Source organism: Siphateles boraxobius, unplaced genomic scaffold (genome assembly GCF_051911475.1).
Source record: "Siphateles boraxobius isolate OS27281-9 unplaced genomic scaffold, OSU_SipBor_1 6, whole genome shotgun sequence".
Lineage (NCBI taxonomy): Eukaryota > Metazoa > Chordata > Actinopteri > Cypriniformes > Leuciscidae > Siphateles > Siphateles boraxobius.
Genome location: NW_027509186.1, coordinates 989,750 through 1,017,500, shown reverse-complemented (window position 1 = coordinate 1,017,500; position 27,751 = coordinate 989,750). Strand labels below are relative to the sequence as shown.

General features: G+C 41.6%; 5 non-coding genes across 5 annotated transcripts; all 5 read right to left on the bottom strand.

The window, feature by feature from the left end:
• Positions 1 to 12,163: 12,163 nt before the first annotated feature.
• Positions 12,164 to 12,236, bottom strand: trnak-uuu (transfer RNA lysine (anticodon UUU)). The gene has a single exon. It is a non-coding gene; the product is annotated as a tRNA-Lys (tRNA).
• Positions 12,237 to 13,364: 1,128 nt separating this feature from the next.
• On the bottom strand, positions 13,365 to 13,437 carry trnak-uuu (transfer RNA lysine (anticodon UUU)). The gene has a single exon. It is a non-coding gene; the product is annotated as a tRNA-Lys (tRNA).
• Positions 13,438 to 23,517: 10,080 nt separating this feature from the next.
• Positions 23,518 to 23,589, bottom strand: trnah-gug (transfer RNA histidin (anticodon GUG)). Its single transcript has one exon. It is a non-coding gene; the product is annotated as a tRNA-His (tRNA).
• A 224-nt stretch (positions 23,590 to 23,813) lies between these two features.
• On the bottom strand, positions 23,814 to 23,895 carry trnas-aga (transfer RNA serine (anticodon AGA)). Its single transcript has one exon. It is a non-coding gene; the product is annotated as a tRNA-Ser (tRNA).
• Positions 23,896 to 24,017: 122 nt separating this feature from the next.
• Positions 24,018 to 24,090, bottom strand: trnak-uuu (transfer RNA lysine (anticodon UUU)). The gene has a single exon. It is a non-coding gene; the product is annotated as a tRNA-Lys (tRNA).
• Positions 24,091 to 27,751: the final 3,661 nt, after the last annotated feature.

The following is a 27,751-nucleotide window of genomic DNA, read 5'->3' as shown; positions in this document are numbered from 1 at the left end:
TAAAAACGTAGTACAATTACAAATAGTTTGATAAATGAATAATAATATATATATAATTAGTATTTTTGGTAGTTTTATAATAATAATAATATTAATAATAATTAGCCATTTAGATACACATACACACTCACACAATTGCAATGGCTAGATATAATAATAGTAATAATATAACTTCCACAAATAGTTTAATAAAAATGTAGAAAAAATTGTTATATATAAAATATATATACATAAACATATTTTTAAGAGCTTTCCTTCAAATGTACTTAATGCACTAACGTAAAATTTAAAGTTTTATAAAATTATATAAAATTTTCTAAAATTAAAATTATCACAATTATAAAAAATAAAAAATTAAATATAATTGTGAATGAAAGACAAAATAAATCCTAAAGAGACTCTTTCCACTCTGCAATGGTCTGGCCAGCTGCTGGACAGTACCACTTTCCTCTAACCTGGGAATGGCCAGTGAGTTTACTTTTTGATTGGCCACATATTTTACACTCATAATGGTAATGTTCCTTTGTGTGACGCTTCTTTGGGGGCTCCCCTCTTGCCACACGCTCTTGATCCTCAAGTGCTGCCTTGTGCTGTCTCCATGCACGCTGTCGGTTCTGAGGAGGTGGTGGAACTGATGGCTGTTGGCCTGGTGGAAAAGACGACCAACCCTGAGAGTGCGATGGTGGAACCGATGGCTGTTGGCACGGCTGAAGAGAAGACCAACCCTGAGAGTGCGATGGTGGAACCGATGGCTGTTGGCACGGCTGAAGAGAAGACCAACCCTGAGAGTGCGATGGTGGAACCGATGGCTGTTGGCCTGGTGGAAAAGACGACCAACCCTGAGAGTGCGATGGTGGAACTGATGGCGGTTGGCCTGGTGGAAAAGACGACCAACCCTGAGAGTGCGATGGTGGAACCGATGGCGGTTGGCCTGGTGGAAAAGACGACCAACCCTGAGAGTGCGATGGTGGAACTGATGGCGGTTGGCCTGGTGGAAAAGACGACCAACCCTGAGAGTGCGATGGTGGAAAAGACAAATCAGAATTCCCAGGCCAGACATGCCACCCAGGAAAGTGCTGGGCCCCAGGCCAGTCTGTGCCAGATGGAGATGTGTCTACAAGCCCAGTGTCTGTGTGCGTAATAGAAGACACTGCAGTTCCAGTTCGTGCACATTTACGTTGGCGTATAACTGCCTCACCCTCCCGATTTTCAGGCTCCTGGAACTCAATGGCAACATGTCCATGTTCAACAGGTGCAGATGGGAGTTCTCTAGGCTTTGGCAGTGGCTCCTTTGCCAAACCAACAGGCTGGGGAAGCTCCACTCCTTGTAGCAAGGTGTCCCGGTCAGTTCTTTTCTGTCTGTCGAGAAGCCTGGGAAAGAATAACAGACATTTTTAGCTTTACCCACAGTACATTTACAAAACATCTCTACTGATTTTTTTTTATAAACTATGTACACTAAACTATTCAAAAACTATCCATCACTTGGATACTTCAGCATTAAAGGAACACGCCGACTTTTTGGGACTTTAGCTTATTCACCGTATCTCCGAAGCACTGCTACTTCTGTGGAGTGATTTACTCCAACTCTGAGCAAACTCTCTGCTCCTCACCAGTTCTCAGGTGCTGCGAGTAAATCACTCCGTCCAAGTAGCAGTGCTTCACCTTCTGAGAATATACTTCCCAGTATGTATATGGTTAGAAGAAGCCTGCGTCTCATATGGCCTTGTTATTTGTACACACTGTTGCTATACAAATCACAACATGTAAATAGGAAAATGTTGATGTTATTTTGTCACTTATTGGGAGCAGTATGCTAGATGGAGCCATTTACCTCCAGTATTTGTGCTAAGCTAGGCCAGAGGTGGGGGCGTCGGATAGAGTTACAGCACGCACGGAGATTAGAAGGGTATGTATGGACTTATCTGACTCTGGGGGATACGGTGAATAAGCTAAAGTCCCAAAAAGTCAGCGTGTTCCTTTAACATTCAGCAATATTATCAATTTGACTATACTGACATTATTGGACAATAACTAAACTGATAACATTACAGCTGATTTATAGCCGAATTGACCTCATTTCGTAATTGATGAACTTCGCACTTTGTGAACATTATCAGAGAAAAACAGACTGTGGAATGTCTCAACTGACAAATCAGAATCAAGCATTTCAGAAAGCTGTGTAATAAGCAATAACGTATTCTAAACCGTAACATTCTGAATTTCTGAAAAGCTTTTGTGAAACAATGTATGCATTTATTACCAAATTTTTTAAATCCTTTTTTTGGCAGACATATAAAAGGTTGCAAGTTTCAAAATGAGACGTCTGAAAACAATGTATACATTTAATGTATGTTATATACAAATACATGTGGAATAGAGAATAGTTCAAAAGATTTATTATTTCAGAAGTGCAGTCGTTCATCATAGGAATAGATTTCATATTACTGAAGTGAATTTAGGAAGCTGAAATCCAACTCACCATGAAGACACTGTGGTGTTGTTTATAGTAACTAGCACCAAGTTGGTCTGGGGCTGTATTCACAAAGAATTTTAAGGCTAAAAGTAGCTCCTAACTGGCGAATTTAGTAGCAACTCCTAAAGATAATGGGCGTGTCACTCCTAACTTTAGGACTCCTAATTTTTTTCACTAAAAGTAATTCACGAAGCATTTTAGCCCTAAAAGTAGCACCTAAGTCTGGGACAGCTTAAAAGAAGTAGGGAGGACTCCTAACTCACTAAGACCTATTCACAAAGGATTGTAGCGCATACCACCGCCTCTCGCAGTCGTCCGGGGTCTGCCACACAAGCGGGAATGCTGCATTGATCTGTAAACATATTCTCTCCCATGTCTCACGCTTTGTTTTACTTGATATCCCAGTGTCGAATTTCCCTTTTATTTTTTATTTTTTTTCAGCACCAACTGGGCCAGTTTTCCAGCACTAACCGATCCTGCGTCCAGTTGGGCTTTCTTTTCCGTTTTGGCGAGTTCATAATCCACCGTTATTCAACTATTACATTACTTCAATAGGAGCAAATACTTGCTTTAAGTAGTCTATTTAGGCTATGGAAGCTTGTTTCCGCCACAGAATGAAAAATAAAAAAGCTAATTGCGACTTTTTATCTCACAACTGCGACTTTATTTCTCACAATTCTGACTTCATATCTCGCAATTGTGAGATAAAAAGTCGCAATTATTTTAATTTATTTTTATTCAGTGGCGGAAACAAGCTTCTATACTAATAGGATGTCAATTAACCAAGCAAGTGATAATGCAAGTGTCGTTTTTCATTATTAGGCAAGTGGCGCCGTGGCGGTTTCATTAGGGTATTAGGCTACCTTAATTTAATTTAATTCACCACTTTTCTCTCTCTCTCTGCCTTTTTAGAATTACACTTCACTGGGGCCTGCACAAACATGTCATTATATATGCATTTCGATGACATTACTATTATTATTTTGTGTAGGACCCAGACATATTTAGATGTCGTAATTCCATGAATTGTTGTGTCTGTGTTATGTTCCGCATGACGGCCCTGTCATCTAACAACCAATCACCGTTATCATTGCGAGGAAACTCGTGCATGAGAATTGACGTCATCCATAGCAACGAAGACTCACTCTTAGTTTAGGAGTTGTCATTTTTCCTTACTAAGAGTAGGTCTGAAAGGCGTTGTGAATAACTTTTAAGAGAAAACTCCTAGCTAAAATATTTTAATGGGATTTAGGAGTACTCCTAGTGGTAAAATAAAATTCTTTGTGAATACGGCCCCTGGTCTAGTAGCTCTCTGCAGTCTTCAAGCAGCTGCTTGATGTGGCTATAAATCATCACAATTGCCTGAGGAATGGGAAAGGTTTTGCCCTTGTTATCTTTAGGCCTATTTCTGGCTTCCCTGAATTCCTTCAGAAGCTTGAGTGCAACACATTCTGAAACCCTGTTGGCATCAGGTCTCTGGGCAGCCTGACCATGAGTCATGAACAGTCTGTGAATAAAAAGATGCATGATTGTATTATGTATGATTAGTATTCTATGGTTCATTATAGCTTTGTAAACATATAGACTGATTATGTTTTGGAATTGTATGGCAATGAGAGATAGACTTTATGATCTATCCTGGATCTCATCAAAACAGTTTTTTTAAAGTATTTTTAACCTTTGAAAGGAATTAAATTATACAGGGAGCATTCAACAAGACTCAAATTTAACACCGGTGCACTACAATTTCACTCACCTCTCAGCTGCTTGCTGACCAGGGGCTGAGCCACTACGCTTCCGAGAAGCTCTCCAAGGACCTTCCAAGGTCTTTTTCTTGCACTTAAGGGAATACTTGGAGGGGGACTGATCAATGGTATGCAAATACGAATACAACCGCAAGATCTCTGCTATCTCGTTAGTTGATAAACCAGTGATCGTGCGGTTGAGACTGACGAGATAGCCTGCCAGGTTATCCACTGCCTCCCATCCAGGAACACCCCTTGAATCACATCTACTGTCCTAGAAATGGAAACAAAAACAGAATCCTGGATTAGGAAATTATTTTGATACTTTGATAAACCATTCACAAATTACAAGCATCAGGTATTAGAAACTTTACCGGAGCTGGTGTGCTGGGCCCAGCACAGGAAATGTCTTCAATGTCAGGACTGTAAGAGCCACCACTTGGCACACTGGTTTCCTAGATTTTTTAAAAACATTTTAAAGAGAAGAATAAACTTCAGTTACAAAATTGACTGTTCAAATTGACTATTATTAATCTTTTAATTAAATGAACGTTTAATCATGAAGCAACTCATTCATTGCTCCTAAAAACATTAACATTCCTATGTAATTTTAATTCAAAACGATCAAGAAAATTGACATTACCAGAGGTGAGATCAATGAATCACCATGACTGCTGGAACTTGCAAGGGTGTGTGTGCCCAAATTGAGGTCTGCCGCATCACATATTGTGACATCCAGACACTCATCCTCCTGAACTTCAACCTCCATCTCTGGCAAGGCGATTTCATGTTGCTCCAGTGGAGAAAGCAGGTCTCCTCTGTCAGACTGTGCCAGCAAGTACTCCACAGCTCATCTGCCATAAAGATTCAATAAACATTTTGTAATAAGAGCTATATATCAGGCTAAAGCAGTAGGCTACAGTGCATTTGATGAATGTAGTGTTGCTAATGAAAAATCTATTTTGCGATTAACATGAAAAATGTAAAAGCAAAAATCACAAAAGAAAAACTAAAACAAATACACTTCAACTTCACAAACTGACATATCTTATAACTAGGAACAAGCACCTTTACAGCAATGATCAGTCATGAAAACGATGGTCTGATTGGTTAGCGTTCAGGCAGCATGCAAAGCCTTTGAAAACACACAGTGATGCCTGGAATCACTATCGTAATAGTGTGTACAATGGTGAATCTTACCAGTGGGTTTCCCAGGAGGTTTGAATTCTGGCAGGAGTGCACATCCAAGGACTCTGTTGCTGAGGACATTCATGTGGGACATTAAACGTACATCATACATTTTAGTAAGTGATGTACCACTCATGTCCACAGCTTGATGAGCTCGGTTGATGTTCCACCTAGATGCACCCTCAAGCATGTACATCTGCGTATGTAGTGCATTACATCTCCAACCTGAAAGACAATGTTTCACATGATTAAAATACTATTATATAACCCCCCACTCAGAACCACCAGGCCTAAGAAAAAGGTTTGTTTCCAATTTGGTGCCTTTAATTTTCGAAGTCAGCAACTTCAGTATTGTGACAACACTATTTAAATATATGCATAATATTGTTTTATGATTTCAATTTACCTGGAATAAAAGTGCACTGGTGGCGATGGAAGCTTTCCAGAGAGGAGGACCCTCTGCCACACCTCAGTACATCCAGAACCTTGTCACCCTTCTGTAAACCGGAGCCCAGTTTTGTGTACAACTGAACACCGGGTGGATCTTGGATGCAAGGTAAGTGTTTCTGCTGTACCTCCCACACACGTGTAATGCTCTCTGGATTGATGAGGCGCAAACCAGTGGTGTCGGTCAGTTCCCACATGGAGTCCAGCAGTCCTTGTATCAAGACACGAGTTTCTTCAACTCCGCGTGTCCCCCTCCTGCAGTGCTTGGCCAGCTCACTGGAGGTGATGCTTGACAGGATTTGGGCCTCTGTTGAAATATGACCCCCATGTTTTTTTAAAAGCATGGTCTTTTTCGCCTCTTTAAGACGAGAGATGTCATCCTTGTCCCATTCAAATATACAGCTGGACAACTTGGAGCAGAAAGTGCCATACAGTGGATGGTGCTCCGTTGTAAGGCCAGCAGTAAACCGCCGCATGAAGTGGAACACATCAAGTCGCACTGTGATATTCCATGGTCGGAACCAGGTAAGAACTGGAGTCACGCCTACACCAATGAGAAACAAGGAGTGATTGTTTTCTCAGATTTACATTTGCATCATTAAAGAAATATAATAATGCTGTTTTACATAAGCTTTTGTCTACTTGATTGCAAACACTGAACAGGGTTCTCATAGTAAATTGCTACTGTAAATAGAAATTAAGAATTTTAGAACCATTGTAAATAGATCTAAAAAAATATAAATTTCTATAGTAAATAGTTCTAAAAATTCTCTTTATGAGTGTTCTTAAAGAATATGAACAAACACCTAGAAAAACCATGTACAGGAATGAAATTTAGTTTTTAGTAATTTAGAAACATGCCTGAAATGGTTGCTAATATGAATTAGAAATACAAACACATTCATATTAGGTAAAGACTTAATGTAACAAACCTGTCTCGCTGCAGCAGTCCCGGTCAACGTAAATCACAGCTGGCTCTGGCTCCCCAGCATCCTTGTATCGCTTTACGATGCCCTGACACAAGTCATCTATGCCAGCTCCCTCACCAGTGGTTAGGACACAGTTCAGGACTTGGCCAAACTCATTGCCAACATTGGTCATCCATGTAGCAGTGTCCGCAATGCCACCAGCAAGCTTTTTAGTTATCTATATAAATACACAAACATTACAATCAGATAAAAATCTCTGAACATCAAGTTGAAATTAACATGCATTTGCCTCTTTTTATATACATTTACCTTTTTGGTAGAATCAAGCTTCAGGATGCTACCATATGTTGATGTTATTACACCCTTTAGCTCATCAATGTGACTCAGGATCTCGTTGGCATGAACCGTCTCAAACCACTGTGCCAGAGGTAGGGGGCAAAAAGGCGGTGGCTGCTGATATACCACTTCAGCCTGTGTCAGGGCACATTTCTTTTTGTGAAATTCACAGTCTGTCAGATAGTTAATGGTACGTCTTGCCCACTCCTCGCTGTGAACTTCTTCAAGCGCCTGCTGCAAGAAACTGGAGCTGTTCCCAGCAGTTCTAGGCTTCAACAAAATCACACACTTCCTGTCAAGTGCAAGGTGAGTGGTAAGAACAGCGGGGAATTTGTTTCTGTGGGAGGGATCTAGTTGTTTGAGGATCTCCGAACTCCAAGGGCAGACAGGAATCTTACACTTACTGCAGCGAGGGTAGTCTACTCCAATTAAATAATATCTCGAGTCAATATCAATGACTTCCCTCACTTTTGTGTAGATTCCTGAATGGTGCATCTTCCTATTGCACTGTGTGCACTTCAGAGGAATACCCCACATTCTCATTGGGGCCCACAGAAACATACGCTGTCTAAAGTAGGTGTTAGGATCAGGAGGTGAAGTTGTAGGCTTGCTGGGACTTGGTGGATGAAACCAGTTTTGAGAAAACTGCTGCTTAAGTCGTCCTGTGGCGTCATATAGACACTGCGCGATCCACTTCTGGTCTGCTGGCTTAATAACTCGACAGAACTGTTTGGGGAGAAAACTCACCCAATTCACTACTGGAGGCCTCAGGTTAATTTCCATGGATGGTGTTTGAGGTGCAGTTTGTGGAACGCCTTGCTGCTCTTCAATGTATGCGGGTGATTCAGTAAATGATGTTGTTGGAGAAGGTGTTGGTGGATCCACAGATTCTGTCCCTGCAAGACTGGTACAAGGATGATTAGTTTCAATGTGGTGAAGAAGTCCAACCGCACCCCAGACTTTTGCACCACACTGGTCACAACATTCTTGGACATGGTAATCTGACAGATGTTCGGAGAAACAGTCCACATCAATGTCTTCACCACAAAGACCACACTTTATTGAAGAACTGCTCTCTGGGACTGATCTTGAGCCTGCACTGCTCTCTGGGACTGATCTTGAGCCTGCACTGCTCTCTGGGACTGATCTTGAGCCTGCACTGCTCTCTGGGACTGATCTTGAGCCTGCACTGCTCTCTGGGGCTGGTTTTGCGCCTGCACTGCTCAGTGGTCTTGCCTGAGCACCTGCACTGCTCCATGAGGCTGGTCTTGCCTGAGCACCTGTACTGCTCTCTGGGACTGATCTTGCCTGCGCACCTGCACTGCTCCATGAGGCTGGTCTTGCCTGCGCACCTGCACTGCTCCATGAGGCTGGTCTTGCCTGCGCACCTGCACTGCTCCATGAGGCTGGTCTTGCCTGCGCACCTGCACTGCTCCATGAGGCTGGTCTTGCCTGCGCACCTGCACTGCTCCATGAGGCAGGTTTTGCACCTGCACTGCTCTGTGGTCCTCCTTGCATGCCTGCACTGCTCTGTGGTCCTGCTTGCATGCCTGCACTGCTCTGTGGTCCTGCTTGCATGCCTGCACTGCTCTGTGGTCCTGCTTGCATGCCTGCACTGCTCTGTGGTCCTGCTTGCATGCCTGCACTGCTCTGTGGTCCTGCTTCCATGCCTGCACTGCTCTGTGGTCCTGCTTGCATGCCTGCACTGCTCTGTGGTCCTGCTTGCATGCCTGCACTGCTCTGTGGTCCTGCTTGCATGCCTAACACTGTCTGCTCTGCTGACTGTAAAAAAAGCATTAGTGTTTTCCCTAGGATTAGTGTTTTCCCTAGGTTTCAAAATCTGCAAATTATCAAAATCAAAACTTTGCTGAAAAACATGTTGTACACAATTACTACATGCAAACTGTCGTCTGATTCATAGGTTGTTGTTCTTTAAGGAAAGTAATACACCTTTAAGTAGAATTGTAAAAACACCCACCTTCAGGTCTTTGTGCAGGCATCTTTTTACTGCGAGTTAAATTGACATTTATATGCATTTTATTCAAGTAACCTGTTATACCATTATAAAGACCTCACTGATTTACATTAAAAGCTAAGAAATTAATCTAGTGTACTGACAGCATTTGCACTAAATTGCACAGCTTTGCTCAGTTTGTGCGCATTATATATATATATATATATATATATATATATATATATATATATACACACACACCTTTTTCTGACTATTATTTCATGTCAGGCTTTACAGCTCAAATAATGAACATTTTTCTCTTATTAAAAAATGTTTTTAAATTAGTAATGATCACCAGCATAGGTAAAATAATCACATTCATTACATACCTTATGATAACCACATTTGCAAGTGATTATTTTCCCAAATATATCATATGCACAGGTCTGTTTGTGTAATGGACAGTTATTAATTCTTTCCAAGGCATGCTTCCACTTCTTCGCCCCTGGCTTCTTGCCTGTTGAGAAGTGGTACTTCCCTTGGGCATACTTGCACATGATGTCATGCCAGTATGAGTCTGGTTTACCAGTCTTAGTCATGTCTATAAATATGAAACAACAGGGTAAATACGAGACAACTTGAGAACAACTTCAGAGAGATACAAATGAAATGAAATTTAAAGAAAAGGCTTAGGGGAAAACATTTAAGACAAATTCTATGTAGACGAGGGATTTTACACATGGATGGTTGTCAAATTACGTATGTTTGTTAATTTAACCATGTTAAAAGACAATTTTTAAACTATGGTAAATAGAATGAATGATTACGTTGCACTAAATTCAAATTGGTGCAATGAGGGGTGCAGTGAGAGGTGCAGTGAGAGGTGCAGTGTGCAGTGAGACGTGAGGTGCAGTGAGAGGTGAGATGCAGTGAGGGGTGCAGTGAGTGGTGCAGTGAGAGGTGCAGTGAGAGGTGCAGTTAGAGGTGCAGTGAGAGGTGAGATGCAGTGAGGGGTGCAGTGAGAGGTGCAGTGAGAGGTGCAGTTAGAGGTGCAGTGAGAGGTGAGATGCAGTGAGGGGTGCAGTGAGAGGTGCAGTGAGAGGTGCAGTGAGAGGTGGGGTGCAGTGAGTGGTGCAGTGAGAGGTGAGGTGCAGTGAGAGGTGAGGTGCAGTGAGAGGTGAGGTGCAGTGAGAGGTGAGATGCAGTGAGAGGTGCAGTGAGGGGTGCAGTGTGCAGTGAGAGGTGAGATGCAGTGAGAGGTGAGATGCAGTGAGAGTTGAGATGCAGTGAGAGGTGAGATGCAGTGAGAGGTGAGATGCAGTGAGAGGTGCAGTGAGGGGTGCAGTGAGAGGTGAGATGCAGTGAGAGGTGCAGTGAGGGGTGCAGTGTGCAGTGAGAGGTGAGATGCAGTGAGAGGTGAGATGCAGTGAGGGGTGCAGTGAGAGGTGCAGTGAGGGGTGCAGTGAGAGGTGAGATGCAGTGAGAGGTGAGATGCAGTGAGGGGTGCAGTGAGAGGTGCAGTGAGGGGTGCAGTGAGAGATGAGAGGTGAAGTGAGAGGAGCAGGGCCAGGGAGAAGAGAAGGCCCAAGGAGAGGGCAAGGTAAAGGTGTAAGAATGTGTGGTGGTGGCATTCCAAGGGCTGCAAGAACAGTAGTCAGTGATGAAATCCGTGCCACTATCATTGACCATGTAATCAACCACGGTCTTTCACTAAGAGAGGCTGGAAAAAAGTAAAGTTACTGTACATGTGGACATACAATTCCCAACCAAGAAAGGTTGTGTAAAAACGGTGGACTGCATGTTTTGCATGTTTTTCAAACTGAAACACTAAAGTCTATGAAGTTTTTGTAATGTCAACAATAGCCAGTATTTTGAAACTGGGTGTACTTTGATTGACTGCATGTACCTTGTGACGTGAAAACAAGTGTTATTCTTTGACAGAATAATTTCATTCTGAGTCTGAGTCAGATTTTCAGTGTTTTGGTAAAGTTAGTGTATGCAGAGAAAGATGTGTTCTATTTTGAAATGAAGAGTGTGTTTTTCAAAATGTGTTTTTGAGAAGAAAATCGTCCATTTGGCCAATTGTGTTTTGTGGGTGTGAGTCTGTTTTAAGAGTTTAGAAAAATTATCTGAAGTATGGGTAAGCGCTTGTTAGCGATTGAAAAAAAAAACTAATAAATTGAAAACAGTAAAAAGCAACAGAGAGTAAAAATAAAGCAGTTCATTATGTAAAAATTATAACATAATTAGTTTCTAAAGTTATTAGGCTTTTTATTACGGTTTTATTTGTACACTCTATGGTTAATACAAAACAAGTCACCACTCTGTATTTTAACATTAATCATCATAGGAATTATTATCCTCATTTATAGTCCATATACTGTTATCTTAAACCAGTCCGGCTAAGCTTTTGCAGTATGAAGGCCGCGATTTATATCACTATATCAAAACATGGCCTCCGAACTCTATATAAGTGTTAAAACAACGAATTACAAATAAAGATAGCTGAATTAAACGTGTGCAACCTAAACCGAGTTTGAACTGTAATGTCCAACGAATAGATAATTTTTCTCTTTCACGTTAAAATGTTAATTAAACTGTACTTGCCTGCATCAAAACACAAAACCGTCTCAGGTAGTGATGGGGTGAATGACGAGTCCTTTTCGCGCCGTCGCTCTTTATGACGGTGGTCACGAGACTATGTTTCGGCCAATGACTGTTTTGGCCCGTCCAGCCAATGGCTGTTTTGCCCCGCTGTTCGGAACTGTTAGGACCCGCTGTTCGGAACTGTTAGGACGTAATTTAGGATTGTTAGGACCTGTGTTAGGAATTGTTAGGACTTATTTAGATTGTGTTAGGAATTGTTAGGACTTATTTAGATTGTGTTAGGACTTGTGTTAGGACTTGTAACAAATGGTTAGGAATAGTTAGGCTGTCCATTCGCCGGAGGGTACGGCCACGACTACAAGCTGGCTGAAAGGGGCATGTCGTTTGTGGATTGGTGCCTTGCAGCGTCGCTGCCCGAGGCCAGTGTAGATCAGCAAGAACTCAACAACAAAACGTACCGCTCCACAAAAAGACACTCGTTCGCCCGAACAGGGACTTGAACCCTGGCCCCTCAGATTAAAAGTCTGATGCTCTACCGACTGAGCTATCCGGGCTCTTGCTCGAGAAGTGTGCGTGCTGCGTCGGAACGCACAGCAAAATGAATCGTATTGGCGCAGAAAAAAGAGTGTCCTCCAATGCATTGCGTTTCCTTCTTCGAAGATTCAGAATGGCCGTCAAAACGTCTGCTATGTCAAAATATATTTGCAAATTAGTGGGAATGCAGCCTAGTAGACTGATGATAATAGTAATTAATGGAAAATAATGCTAGGAAAAAGAACAAAAACTCACTGCTACTTGTCTGGAAAGCCTCTTCACACGCTTCAATGCTGTTGACTTGCCGCGCTCTTATCGTTATTGCAAACTTGTGTCAAAGGCGCAGTTGTTTGTAGCAAATAGCAAGCCCGCGGCACTCTAGGTAACAGCCAGCGAGTGTACTGACACCTAGCGATTAGAAAATATACACGCACCATATTCTCTCTGAAGCAAGATTCTTCCGAAATAAATAGGAGCATTTCGTTTTCAGTCTTTTCTCTAAGGGTTCGAACCTGAGAGCTCGTGCTTTCAAAGAAGGTCCCAGTTTCAATTCACTCGAACATCCAGAGCACATCAAGGGCACGCGCCGTGCACAAAAAGAGTAGTCTGAAGGACAGGTGGCGACATGGAGCTCAATTTCAATGGCACCCAGAAAATCTTGCCGTGACCCGGAGTTGCTGCGGCCACAACACAGAGTACTAACCACTATACGATCACGGCGAACTACCAGTCTACCTGACGTGTCCTTGAATACAATGGGGCCTTGTCATCTTTAGCTTGCAGACAAAACTGTTTCTTACCAACATAACTCTTTTCAAGGGCAATCCTGTAACAGTGACTCTGGAGAAGAAGTCACTGAAAAGAAAAGGATTCTGTTTTTCCTTTTATAAAGTTTAAGCTAGGCCTCCAGAAGGTTACAAACTAAAGCAGGCGCATGCTGTCAACGTAGTCGGTAGGATTCGAACCTGCGCGGGGAGAGCCAAATGGATTTCTAGTCCGTCGCCTTAACCACTCGGCCACGACTACAAGCTGGCTGAAAGGGGCACGTCGTTTGTGGATTGGTGCCTTGCAGCGTTGCTGCCCGAGGCCAGTGTAGATCAGCAAGAACTCAACAACAAAACGTACCGCTCCACAAAAAGACGCTCGTTCGCCCGAACAGGGACTTGAACCCTGGACCCTCAGATTAAAAGTCTGATGCTCTACCGACTGAGCTATCCGGGCTCTTGCTCGAGAAGTGTGCGTGCTGTGTCGGAACGCACAGCAAAATGAATCGTATTGGCGCAGAAAAAAGAGTGTCCTCCAATGCTTTGCGTTTCCTTCTTCGAAGATTCAGAATGGCCGTCAAAACGTCTGCTATGTCAAAATATATTTGCTAATTAGTGGGAATGCAGCCTAGTAGACTGATGATAATAGTAATTAAAGGAAAATAATGCTAGGAAAAAGAACAAATACTCACTGCTATTTGTCTGGAAAGCCTCTTCACACGCTTCAATGCTGTTGACTTGCCGCGCTCCTATTGTTATTGTAAACTTGTGTCAAAGGCGCAGTTGTTTGTAGCCAGTGGCGCAAAAAGTGGGTATGCGCTATATGCGGCGCATAGGGGCGCCGCATCATGAGGGCGCCAAAGCGATGGTTAAATTTTTTTTTATTTTTTATAAGTTATATACATTTATATAAAATTTATACAAGTTAAATATAAAAAAAGTTATATAAATTTTAGAGGACTAACAGGCTAGAGTAGGCGTCGGTGCCCTCATAATATTCCATCATAGAATTTATTTTGACATAGAAGGGTATCGCGAGCGGGCGGGGGCGCGCGCGTGAGCGCTGAGGAGCAGCACAGGAGTGCGTTATCGTTGAAACTCGAAAAAGATGAATGAAGCAAAAAAGCGGTCGGGGGTTAAAAATAGAAAAAGAAGGAGGTTAAAGGAGATGGCATGTCAAGGGATGCGACAGCAGCTAAATAAGTGGATGGTGAAATGCAACAGGTATGTGATGTTTGTGCTTGGAGGAGGCTTGCAAATATTCATGTTAACAGACTAACGTTTGCTAACTCTGGGAATGTAGCAGCCAGAGCTAGCTAGTTTAGAATTTGCAAAACCGAGGTTGATGAGCTGAAAACTAAAAAATATAAGGTAGTGTTGTGGAAATTTTAATATTCATTTATCCCAAACAGGTATCATAAGAGAAAGAACCTATTCAATGTATAAAAGTATATGTGTGTACGTGCTTGTGCGTGACGTTTCAGGAACATATGGGACAGGACCTCTGACCTTAGGGACGGTCAGATTTGGCCAGTTTATTTCAGTACCAGTTTGTGTCTTTAAGTAGCAGTAAGGACCTTATCTGAGTGGGTGAAAGGTACAGCGGGTGAGGAGGAACCTTGAAAACAGTATAAAGGCTGTCTCATATCTTCCTGTTGTGTGTCACTCTCTTGCACAGCGTAACTTCTGTGTACTAGACTGAACCTATTCTTGCAAGAATAAATACTTTTCTTTTTATTAATTTGACTCTGAGTGTCTCTTACGCAGTGATGATGTTTAACAGAATTTTTGCCACAACAATTTTGGTGTCAGAGTGGGATTCCTTGGAAGTGCCTTCTGGACCTGAGAGCGGACGGTGTTTGGCCACCTGGACTGAGCAGTTCCAGCTCTACCTCGTAAGCTTGAGAGAGAGGGGCCGACCGCTATCGGGTCCGGGAGGGGCTCCACTGGAATCAAAAGAAAGCGAACCCGTGGCAACCAACATATCTCTGGTAAGAGACGTCTAAAATATTTTCTTTTGGGGAAAAGTATTTTGTTTCGGGTATGAAATGTGAGTGAACCATATTGGCTGAGGGCTGTTTCTGTGGTACGTAATCTGAGATTAATTGAGATCTATATATAGATCAAGAGGTTTCAAACAGATACGAGAGGAAATTATCTGAGATTAATTGAGGTCTGTAACAGATCAAGAGATTTCAAACAGATAGGTAACCTGAAAATGAGTTGTTCCGCCACGGAGCAAATTGTTTTTAGGTACTGAGGCTAATTAGGGGGAACCAGAACAGTTTTTGGTAAACCTTAATTAGGAGGGCACTAATAGTGCAACCCGACCGATTTGGGTTAAAAGAAAAAATCGGGTCTGTTGGGGATGCCTAACAGATCAGGAAAACGCGCGTTGAAGAGAAATCCACAGAGAACAGAGAAGCAGCCAATATGGGGAAGTCTCAAGGTAAGCATGCAAATTTTGATACACCGGTTTTTCTATCAAATGAGAAAATTATGGGGGAAAATTTATGTTTTAGATATTGAAAAAACTGAGAAAATACCATGATTTCCCCAGGGAGGGAACACTGAGCACAACTAGACTGAAAGTAGTGCGAGAATCAGTTGAACAGGGCAGTGAGAAACAAAAAAGGTAGTTATGGCTGTGTTCAACATGTGTAAGCAATGTGGACAAACAATGGATTGTTGTCTTAAAGGGGCAGATAAAAAGGAACTGTCGAGAGAAATAAAGTTTTTACTTCTTCATCCAGTAAATGGATGCATGACATTAGATGTCTAGAGAACTTAAATTTATATGATAAGGATTGAAGTTGCAAGCAGCAATAAGGCTGTCTGTGTGAAATAGGGGATTGTTATCAAAACAAGGGAAAGATTGGAAATTCAAGTGTCACTATGACGGGTGAGAGACTTGATGGAAGAAGGAAGTGAAAAAAAAACAAAAAAAAAACAAGAAGGTTGGTGTGTGAGATATGTTTGTGTGGGGATTGTGCAAACAATCATGTACTGGTTAGATAATGAAGGAACTGGCATGTAGAGAAAAGAAAGAATTAGCATGTAGAACAGAGGATGCAGAAGGAACTGGCATGTAGGGAAAGATGGAAGAAATATAGTAGAAAACTATATGTGATGAAAATAAAATGTCTGACAGAATTTATGGAAGTCAAATTAACTGTTTAAATGGTATGAAAAATGAGTTTCAGAATAAAAATAAGGCATTGAGTATGATTAACGGGGATTAATGTGATATAAAGATAAGGAATGTTTCATTAAGCAAAATGGGGAAAAGTTCTATATTTTAATGGTAAAATAATGATTGAAATTAGGTTTAGTTTTAGTTTGATAACCATTGTGTTTTGAACCTAGGGTCCAGCTATGCTGGGGGTACAGAAACAGGGTTTGCTTATTCACCTCGGTTTCCGGATGTTATATAAAAGTACTTGTTCTGTAATTAGGGTTGTTGATGATAATACCAAATTAGTAAAATGTAAAGACAACTTTGACAAAAAATTCTGGAAATCAATAATGTATAATGGTGGATATTTGTTGATATTAAGTCATTGAAGCAAAAGATATTGTCTGTTTTATAAATGAAATTATGGGTCAGGATAATTTCCTTGGACAAGTATGACTAAAGTTAAACGAAAACTTTGTGAAAACAACTTAGAATATTTTGAGCATTTCGATGCAGCTTATTAAAATTAATGTGCGGCCAATGATAATGATGAAGATTATGATTTGGCTATTGTGATTAAATCCGCCACTGGTGGACTGTAAAAGTATACAGAGAACTGCTTAATCAGTGGCTCTGTTTACATTCCTGAATGGGACACACACTGCTTCAAGGGTGTGCAGTAAGTTGGAGCCGTTTGCAAGCTCACAGTGATCAAACTATAGTCAAGGACAGGTGTCTGATGCTGTAGTTGAGGCTGACACATGAACCCACTAGATGACAGAGAGTGTCTTGATTGTGGTCAGCAGGACAATTTAACACGTAACTGTAAATGCCCACCGAGAAGGTGTAAAAAAAACAAAGTGTAATATAGTGAAACATTTCTGGTAATAATGTGGGTTTGAAAGTAGATCAGTGTTTATATAACGATATTAAAGTTTTCGTCTGAGAAAGAGTAAGAGATAAAAACAAGGTCAAGAGATTGAAGTATTAAAGTGAATCCTTTTAAAGAAAAGATCTATAATAGTAATTTTTAAAAGTGAATTGATGAATACAGGTTGATGTAAAATTAATGACTCCAACAAATGTGAGTAGCAAAATATATCAAAGTAACTAACAGGATGATTGTGTTGTAATTAAACATTTAAAAAAGGATTTTAGAGTATATAGAGAGACTAATCTCACAGATGATTTACAATAACTGCAAAAGTATCACAAGCAGAGAGTGCTTGCCTCGTCAAAAAGTAAATCCTAATTGAGATTGAGAAATGTGAAACGTTATTGAGAACTAGAATAATTATTTTTATGTAAGAACAAATAAGCAGAAGTAGTAGGCTACTGAATTAACAGTTGCTAAATGTAAAATGTGTAGAAAGGCATCTGATTAAACAAACAGCTTGAAAAGTTGACCATGAAAGAGCTAGAAGCTGATGTTTTGCTTTCAAAAGATAAGTCTGCTATTGGCTGTAATGAAACAGTTCGCTTATCTAAATCTGATGTGTGCTGTGGCTGAAAGTGCCAGTGCGACAGAGACTCAATCTGAGTGGAAATTTGTAATGTCTAGATTCCCTGACGTGGGCAAAAGACAACTGTAAAACTATGTTTATTTGAAAACACATGTAATTTCTGGCAAAGATGCCTTAAGCTGGGATAGAGTTAAAAGATGGTAGATAAAGTCTGATGTTAAAAGTTTTATGAAAATGCAGTGTACCTCAGAGTCTCTCTCTGATTCAATGTCAGCTAAAAGCTGTTATCTGAGCCTGTGTCATAAGTAAAGCACAGTGTTTAAGTTGAAAATCATAGACATGGAGAGGTTAAAAGAAATCATTGCCGTTCAGAGGGCAATTTGTATTTGTAAATGGATTTAAGTAAAACTGAATGACTTTAAAGAAGTCTTTAAAATAATAATACAGACCTTAAACGATAGAGGTGACATTTTGATTAGCGTATTTTAGGACCAGTAACAACTTTGTCTCATTTAGTCTCCACCATTCAGGACCGATGGCTCCGGCTACAGATGAAGTACACTGAATGTACGGCTGTGATCTAAATTCACTGAGTATAGTCTAAGTAGCTAGGTTGCTGCTTTTAAGATAGTTAATGGATTTAAGTGATTAAATACTGTTGTTATTAACCTGTCTCCCTGTGAACACTATTAGGCAATCGGAATGGCTCTGGTGACTCTTGAACGTGCCTTTCCTAAGCTCCAGAAAACAGCTGAGTTCTGTTGAAGAAAACTGATTGTATTGGGAAAGAGCGGTCACCAGTGTGTACGAGTGGCTACTCAATGATGGGATGATCTTCCTGGCCAGGGGACAGCCCAACGCAGGGGGTCACGAAACATTGGGCAACTCCGGATGGAGGTTGTTATTTGTGAGAAAGGTATGAGAGTTGAGCGCTGATTACTGGAGGCCACCGGGGTCAGCAGAGCATTGAGAGGTGAGATGGGCTGTGAGGTTAAAATTAACTTTACGGCAGTCTGACCCAGAAATGTGAGTTCCTCTATACCACTCACCAGAAACCGCATTGATTGTATGGCTTGTTTTTCATTGTGACAAGTGTCTGCAACTATGCCAGGGGACGACACCCTGAAGAGAAGAAAATTAAAGATAAATGATTAGCGGGAGTGGACTTTCAAAAGCCAGCTGATTCCATGAGGTGATTGCCATTATTTGCTGCGGAGACAGTAACAAAACTTAATTATATGAGGGACATGATGTTGGTTGCCATATGGGCAAGTAAAATGTATAGAAGAGTTAATTTTGAGCTAATATGTTTATAACATAGTTTTAACTCCTGAAGGTCGTTAGGCATGGTGGTGGCTAAAGATGAAGACAGGCTTTTGTAGATTTGAGAAAAGTCTGGATAATAAAGCTGAATGGTAAAAGGTTAATGTAATACATTTAATATTACATTTTGTCTAAATTACAGTCTTAGGAGGCTGTTGAAAAGATTATTTGTTTATAGTGAGAGAGGCTGCTTGAGTGGAGGAAGGGATGGTAACTGTGTCTGTCTTTTTGTTATCGGCCTGCTAAAGAACAAAATAGTGATAATGAACCAAAACAACCCAGCTGACTTTTCTAAGAAATTGATCATGAACAGACATGCTTTGTAACTGGTTAAGAGACCATGTAAAATTAGGTAAAAGCTACAGTAAAATGTGAAGTTTAAAATCTTAATTAAAATTTAAATCTTTTTAGAGATGATATAATGAAAAGCGAACATTAAAAATGAACAGTTAAAATATGTGTCTAATATGAGTGTGTGTGATGGTGACTGCACTCTATGTCTTGTATGTGTTAGTTTGGGGTACGAATACTGCGTCTGAATAGTGTGTATATTGTGTCATTAACCTCTGGAATGAGGGTTTTATCATTACAGATGGGTTAAGGCAAATGACAAGTTTTAAGGAAGCTAATAGTTTTGAGTCAATCTGATGACAAGATGATGCAGAAAATGGGACGAGCTTTAAATGGATTAGTTATCCAGCTCTGTCTGCTACTGGTAATTATGAATCAATCTATGGATTAAAAGCATTTATGTAAATTGGATTTGTGAAGTTGTAGAGAGATGTCCATCATGGGTTGAGATAAACTAAAATGTTATAGATTTGCAGGCAATAACAAAGTGACATATTGGCTAAGTCAATATCAAATTATCCAGAGAGTCCTACACATTTATGAATATTGTGAACAAAAGGGGGACAATGTTGTTTGACTGACATTGACCAAGTCTGTACAGCAACCTGACCTGACAGAAACAATTGAAACAGAAACAATGTTTGTAGATGACGGGATTAAGAGACCAAACAACAGGCCTGAAAAGCAGGATACACTGTAAGACTGAGGGCCGTTGCCCTCCAAATTCTCTGATAAGAAGATGTGTTTGTGGCTTTAAGTCATATTTTTGTTTCAGAGGCAGAGAAAGATGTCTGGAGGAATTTTGGCTTTGGGACAACGTTTGGGTTAGTGTTGATGGCAAACTTTATCCAAACACCATTATGTTAGATTGATGCACGAGATGATTCATGCATCAAAAGGGGGGATGGTAACAATTTTGATAACAATTGACAAAATTTGGTTTATTAAGGGACGGTATATGTTGGGAGGACAAGGGGCTTAATAGGGTAAAAGCCTGGCAAGAAGCCATTCTTCTCCCTAACAAAATTGCTGTCTGTAAGTGTGCCGCACACGCTGATAACAAAATTGCAGGACTGTTTCAACAGGAGACGCCAGGGCAGATGCAGCAGCGAAGGCCGTGGCAGCACAGCAGACAAAAGAAACTACGTGTACTTTACTATCTGAAAATAACCTCGACATTTGTTTTTCTTTACAGAGCATGCAGACTTTTGATGCAGGGCAGAATGTGCCCAATAAAATAATGGTTATGGATGAATTTGACTAACTATCCTGGCCTAGATTGTTATTGTGGCAGAAAGAAACAAGGCCACACCTGCGCAGCGCATAACTTAAGATTTTCCTTTTGCAGAATGTCAGGAAGGATTGCAGAAAACAGAACTAATTCTGTTCCAAATGTATAAATATTGTGTTGTGGACATGAGCAAAGTGGGTTGAGTGTTTTTCAGGGTAAAAGGACCCCGAGTGCTATTAAGTGAGCAAGAAATTATCCGGAGATAATGTTTCAGGTTGTTGATTCCACAGATCACACCAAAGGGGACGAGCGGCAAGACAAGCGGTCACTAACAAAACTTAAGGTCTCCATTCACAGGTGAAAGCAGGCAAGAAATGGTTCACTCCAGTAGGGGTACATCGTGATCTAAGGGGCAAATCTGGTAATGATCAGAAAACGGTTGGAGAGTGGGACACCTGCGTCCAAGCCTCTCACCTTAGACTACACAGACAGGCCTCAACAATCAAATATGAGGACAACGTGAGGGGTCAAAGGCTCGTGCTAGTAACAGCCTCCCTCACCGGCGAGGGAAAGACTACGGCAACGACTCGCAAAGAGTCACCCTGGTGAAGAGGGAATGTCCATGGGGCAAACGAGATGAACAACACACCCGGAGGAAGATGCATGAACTAATGGTTTGAGTTTAGCAAAAGAATCTGTTTTTGTGATGATTTTGATGATTTTATTTGATTGAATACAAATAGGGCTTAGATCAAATGATTTGATTGGTTAAGGATTCATTAGAAAATATTTCAGGTAAATTATAGGGATTATTATTGAAGAAACTTGATTAGGCTTTCCATTAAGGGTAAGAAAGGCCGATCATGGGAGAATATGTATGGTAATAAGCTAAAAGATGGTCCGTAATGGAAATATTAGAGTTAATTTTGAACAACTACATTGGTTAAAAGAATGGATAAAAAATATAAAACCTTTTCAGGATAGATTTTATTAAATATGGTGTTAAAAGTTAAGAAAATATGGTTAGGAAAATGGAGGCGATGTATGGAAATGGGCGTGGACTGATGATAAATGGATACGATTGGTTAATCTTTGGGGGGTTGGGGGTACTGTACTACCAATTTCAGCGACAGGATTATCAATATTGTTATGTTTACCATGCATTATAATGTGTCTCCAGCTCAGTACAGAGACTGGTTAAAGCTGGGAGTCTGTTCAATTGGATGAACAAAATATGATGATGCAAGTAGTGGGAGCTACTGTGACATGTGTTAAATTGTATGGTTTCCTTTTCTTTTTCTTTCTTTCTATGAATGTTTTTGATATGAACAGAAGGTTAAAAGCTGTGGTTATCCGCTATGTGATGACGTACAAGGAGAGGGGTCGAAATGAGGGATTTTATTCTACTTTTATTTCTTTGTATTTCTTAGCCTGTTGAAATGCCATGTGGGTTTCAAGATTTGTAATGGTAACCAGAGATGAAGAGTATAAGTGATGATATGACTTAAAATTTGTTCTATTATTTTTATTATTATGATTGGGTAATCTGAATGATAAAAAGGGGGGAATTGTTGTGGAAATTTTAATATTCATTGATCCCAAACAGGTATCATAAGAGAAAGAACCTATTCAATGTATAAAAGTATATGTGTGTACGTGCTTGTGCGTGACGTTTCAGGAACATATGGGACAGGACCTCTGACCTTAGGGACGGTCAGATTTGGCCAGTTTATTTCAGTACCAGTTTGTGTCTTTAAGTAGCAGTAAGGACCTTATCTGAGTGGGTGAAAGGTACAGCGGGTGAGGAGGAACCTTGAAAACAGTATAAAGGCTGTCTCATATCTTCCTGTTGTGTGTCACTCTCTTGCACAGCGTAACTTCTGTGTACTAGACTGAACCTATTCTTGCAAGAATAAATACTTTTCTTTTTATTAATTTGACTCTGAGTGTCTCTTACGCAGTGATGATGTTTAACAGAATTTTTGCCACAACAGTAGCATGTACAATAAATGACAAGAATCTGGAAAACAACTAATGCAATATCTCTGGTTTACCATGGAATCATGCGTAGATTTGCTACCAAGCTTGGAGGCTTGCAAATATTAATGTTAACAGCAAGTGTTTGCTAACTTAATGCAAAATAATATTGCTGATATCTACATTTAGATTTTGGTTAAACCTTATGGTACCAATCCCATGCATGACATATCTCAATTTTATTAAAGTAAAATAACAACTGGAAAATATAAGGTAGCATGCACAATAAATGACTAGAAGCTGGAAAACATGACTTATGCAATAAGGCTGGTTTATCATGGAAACAAATAGATTTTGTTTTACCATTCATGTATGTTCATGTTAGCTGTGCTATCAGACATACAAGCTATAGTTACATCTGCTGGGTGACATGGAAGCTGTATTTAGGGTCACATCTCTCTCTCTCTTTAAAGATCTGTGCTATATAATATGTATGATCAAGTGGCAAACAGCAACGAGGCTTTTGTTGACCACTTGGACAAAATCTGTTTCTGTTTTTTTTTTTTTTAATATTTATTATATTTTTGTTATATTTTTGTTATACACACACACATATATATGATATGTGTGTGTGTATTGGGGGGGCGCCAAAATTGTTGCTGCATACCCCTCTAACACTGGGTAGTTGCGCCCCTGTTTGTAGCAAATAGCAAGCCCGCGGCACTCTAGGTAACAGCCAGCGAGTGTACTGACACCTAGCGATTAGAAAATATACACGCACCATATTCTCTCTGAAGCAAGATTCTTCCGAAATAAATAGGAGCGTTTCGTTTTCAATCTTTTCTCTAAGGGTTCGAACCTGAGAGCTCGTGCTTTCAAAGAAGGTCCCAGTTTCAATTCACTCGAACATCCAGAGCACATCAAGGGCACGCGCCGTGCACAAAAAGAGAAGTCTGAAGGACGGGGTGAGGAGAGGTGGCGACATGGAGCTCAATTTCAATGGCACCCAGAAAATCTTGCCGTGACCCGGATTCGAACCGGGGTTGCTGCGGCCACAACGCAGAGTACTAACCACTATACGATCACGGCGAGCTACCAGTCTACCTGACGTGTCCTTGAATACAATGGGGCCTTGTCATCTTTAGCTTGCAGACAAAACTGTTTCTTACCAACATAACCCTTTTCAAGGGTAATCCTGTAACAGTGACTCTGGAGAAGAAGTCACTGAAAAGAAAAGGATTCTGTTTTTCCTTTTATAAAGTTTAAGCTAGGCCTCCAGAAGGTTACAAACTAAAGCAGGCGCATGCTGTCAACGTAGTCGGTAGGATTCGAACCTGCGCGGGGAGACCCCAATGGATTTCTAGTCCATCGCCTTAACCACTCGGCCACGACTACAAGCTGGCTGAAAGGGGCATGTCGTTTGTCGATTGGTGCCTTGCAGCGTCGCTGCCGGAGGCCAGTGTAGATCAGCAAGAACTCAACAACAAAACGTACCGCTCCACAAAAAGACGCTCGTTCGCCCGAACAGGGACTTGAACCCTGGACCCTCAGATTAAAAGTCTGATGCTCTACCGACTGAGCTATCCGGGCTCTTGCTCGAGAAGTGTGCGTGCTGCGTCGGAACGCACAGCAAAATGAATCGTATTGGCGCAGAAAAAAGAGTGTCCTCCAATGCATTGCGTTTCCTTCTTCGAAGATTCAGAATGGCCGTCAAAACGTCTGCTATGTCAAAATATATTTGCAAATTAGTGGGAATGCAGCCTAGTAGACGGATCATAATAGTAATTAAAGGAAAATAATTCTAGGAAAAAGAACAAAAACTCACTGCTACTTGTCTGGAAAGCCTCTTCACACGCTTCAATGCTGTTGACTTGCCGCGCTCCTATCGTTATTGTAAACTTGTGTCAAAGGCGCAGTTGTTTGTAGCAAATAGCAAGCCCGCGGCACTCTAGGTAACAGCCAGCGAGTGTACTGACACCTAGCGATTAGAAAATATACACGCACCATATTCTCTCTGAAGCAAGATTCTTCCGAAATAAATAGGAGCGTTTCGTTTTCAGTCTTTTCTCTTAAGGATTCGAACCTGAGAGCTCGTGCTTTCAAAGAAGGTCCCAGTTTCAATTCACTCGAACATCCAGAGCACATCAAGGGCATGCGCCGTGCACAAATAGAGAAGTCTGAAGGACGGGTGGTGACATGGAGCTCAATTTCAATGGCACCCAGAACATCTTGCCGTGATCCGGATTCGAACCGGGGTTGCTGCGGCCACAACGCAGAGTACTAACCACTATACGATCACGGCGAGCTACAGGTCTACCCGACGTGTCCCTGAATACAAAGGGGCCTTGTCATCTTTAGCTTGCAGACAAAACTGTTTCTTACCAACATAACTCTTTTCAAGGGTAATCCTGTAACAGTGACTTTTTTTCCTTTTATAAAGTTTAAGCTAGGCCTCCAGAAGGTTACAAACTAAAGCAGGCGCATGCTGTCAACGTAGTCGGTAGTCGTAGTAGTCAACGTACACTCTTCCTCCAGTCATCCAGGGTCAGTCCTGAGGCTGGACAGTACCACCGCCCCTTCAGCTGGGTGTGTCCAGTTCTTTTATTTTTGTCCTGGCCACACCCCTTGCAGGTGTAGTGGTAACTTTCTTTTGTCAGTCTCTTCCGTGGCGGTTCCCCCCTTGACGCTAGGTCCTCCTCCTCCTGGGCAGCTTTATTCAGCCTCCAGGCACGTTGCCTTGGCTGGGATGGAAGGCACTCTGGAGGAGCTTGCTGCAATGGAGGAGCATGGGTATATGGAGGAGCATGCAGATATGGAGGCGCATGCGGATATGGAGGAGTATGGGTAAATGGAGGAGCATGGGTAAATGGAGGAGCATGGGTAAATGGAGGAGCATCGGTAAATGGAGGAGAATACGGAAATGGAGGAGCATGCAGAAATGGAGGAGCTTGCTGGAATGGAGGAGCATGCAGAAATGGAGGAGCTTGCTGGAATGGAGGAGCTGGCCCAAATTTTGGAGGGAACTGGGGAGGTGGAGATGGCGGAGAGAACACAGGCTTACTTGCTGCTAGAGTGCGCTGGCGGGGGAAAGCTTCCCCCTCGTGGTTTTCAGGCTCCTCAAATGTCATCGCTTCATGTGCATGTTGCACAGGGGCAGCTGGAAGTGTGTTCATTGCAGGGAGAGGCTCCTTGGCCAGGTGCAGCTGTTTGGGAAGTACAGTGCCTTGCAGCAGCATGTCCCTGTCCTTCCTTTTATCCCTCCTAAGCAGCCTACAAGACAAACATTAATTATTTTATACATGTAAGCCTATCCTCCCTCTCTAAGGTTATTACATACTTTCTAACAAGCATGCAGGTGGAGGTTTTTCTTGAGGTTAAATCTTTATATACTGTCTTGACTGTATGGGAAAGGTAAATGAAATAACACATACCATGAAGAGACTGTGGTGTTGTTAACCGGCACCAGAACCAGGTTTGTCTGGTCCAGGACAACCCTGCTGTCCTCCAGCAGCTGTCTGATGTGGCTGTAGACGCTGACAATGGACTGAGGGATGGGCATGGTTTTCCCCTTTGTGTCCTTTGGCCTGTTGCGTGACTGCTCAAACTCTTTGGCAAGTCTGAGGCAAACACACTCACTGACCCTGTATACTTCGGGGTCCTGGCTGCTTGGCCGTGAGTCATGTTTTGTCTGTGGGAGAGAAGGATGATATGATCTGGACTGTGAACAAGGATGTAAAGTGATGAACCACCAAGTTACAATGTCAATAGGGATTGCAATAAAATAATTTACACTTAATAAATACTTTTCACAGTGACACGTGCTGTCTCTTAATCAATGATTTGTATTGAACCAAAATGATAGCAAATTGTGGTCAAGCACCTCTCTGCCGCCTGCTGTCCAGGAGCAGAGCCACTCGGCTTCCTGGGTGCTCTCCACGGTCCTCCTGACGCACATGCTTTTTTCCTTAGCCTTCTGGGTGTACCTGAACGGTGAAAGAGACATCCATATGCTTCATTCATTCCATGGAATTTATGTTTAATTTTGGTGTACAAAATAATTACTATTTTGTACTTTGAAGGTTTCTTGTCCATGGCATGGAGAGCTGTGTACAGGTGGACTATGTCCGCCTCCTCCTTGGCTGACAAGGCGGTGATGGTACGATTCAAGCCAACTAAGTAGGCTGCAAGGGCATCAACTGCCTCCCATCCCACAACGCCCCTCGAGTCACATTGGCTGGTCTGAAAAGTGATAAGTGAAGAAAAAAAAACAAGCAAATAAATGTAAACTCTTGTTTCTAATATGTGAGTAATGCTGATTTTACATTCATGTATGTTATTAAAATGTAACCACATTAACTGCAGTTAAATATTGTGTTTTTGAGTAAGGTGTTACAGAAAGTGTTATTGACCTCTGTGACGAGGGGTCCGGGTTCAGTGTCACCCGCCACGGCACTTGGGGGATCACCAGCCCCTATCTCCGCTGACTGGCAGACAATGTCAAGCATGCTGATGGTGTCATCTGGCTCATCCTCCTCCTCAAGCACCTACGAGGGGATTTCAGAGACCTGCAATGGAGCCAGCAGGTCACCTCTGTTGGTCTGGGCCAATAAATATTCCACTGCCATGCGCTCGCCTGTAACCAGTATAAAACACAAAGATGAAGAAAGCACATACATACACACATCCATCTCCTACATGAATAGCACAATCTTCGCACCCAAGAAATGCATGTCCTCTGAGTAGGGGGGTGCCTAAGAAAAAGAGGAGGAGGGCATGTAATACTCTGGTCAACCAGTGTTGCTCTGAGATCTCTCTTACCAGTAGGTTTTCCGGGTGGGGTGATCTCTGGCACCAGAGCACAACCATGGACACGCTGGCTTAAGTTATTAAGGTGGGACATCAAGCGAACATCAAAGCTTCTTAGGGTTGAGGCCCCCTCCACATCTACTGCCTCCTTGGCCCGGCCCATGTTCCATCTTGATGCCCCCTCCAGCATGTACATTTGCATGTGTACAGCATTGCACTGCCAGCCTAAGAAACAAAATACTCTGTTTTTTATTGTTCATTATTATCAACCATTATTGTAAAGTGAATACATATGAATACCCGACAGTGGAAATTGTGTTATTTTGAATAATTACAACACATAACAGAAAATAACATTTAAAAAATACATACAATACAGTATGTCTTGATGCAAATGTACCTGGAATAAAAGCACACTGATTTCGGTGAAAACTCTCCAGGGAGG